Below are 260 nucleotides of genomic sequence, written 5' to 3'. Positions count from 1 at the left end.
AAAATATTAAAAACATTTAAATAAAATTGTTATAATCTAAATCGAATAAGCGTTTAATCGATTAAAAATTATTGATATCTTGTTACATCAACAGAAATTTAGAATGCTGATTCGGCGTCTCTTCAACTAATTATTTCTCGCTGTGCATTGAAATATGTAGCTATATTTAAGAAAACAAATTTGTCATTGTTACCTGTTAAATAAAATAAATAAGAATGTCTTTTGTCATAAATGTTTGGTTTATTCAATAAAATTTATGT

The sequence above is a fragment of the Trachymyrmex septentrionalis genome, unplaced genomic scaffold (genome assembly GCF_001594115.1).
Source record: "Trachymyrmex septentrionalis isolate Tsep2-gDNA-1 unplaced genomic scaffold, Tsep1.0 scaffold40, whole genome shotgun sequence".
In the NCBI taxonomy this organism is placed as follows: Eukaryota; Metazoa; Arthropoda; class Insecta; order Hymenoptera; family Formicidae; genus Trachymyrmex; species Trachymyrmex septentrionalis.
Note: the sequence above shows the minus strand (reverse complement) of the source record.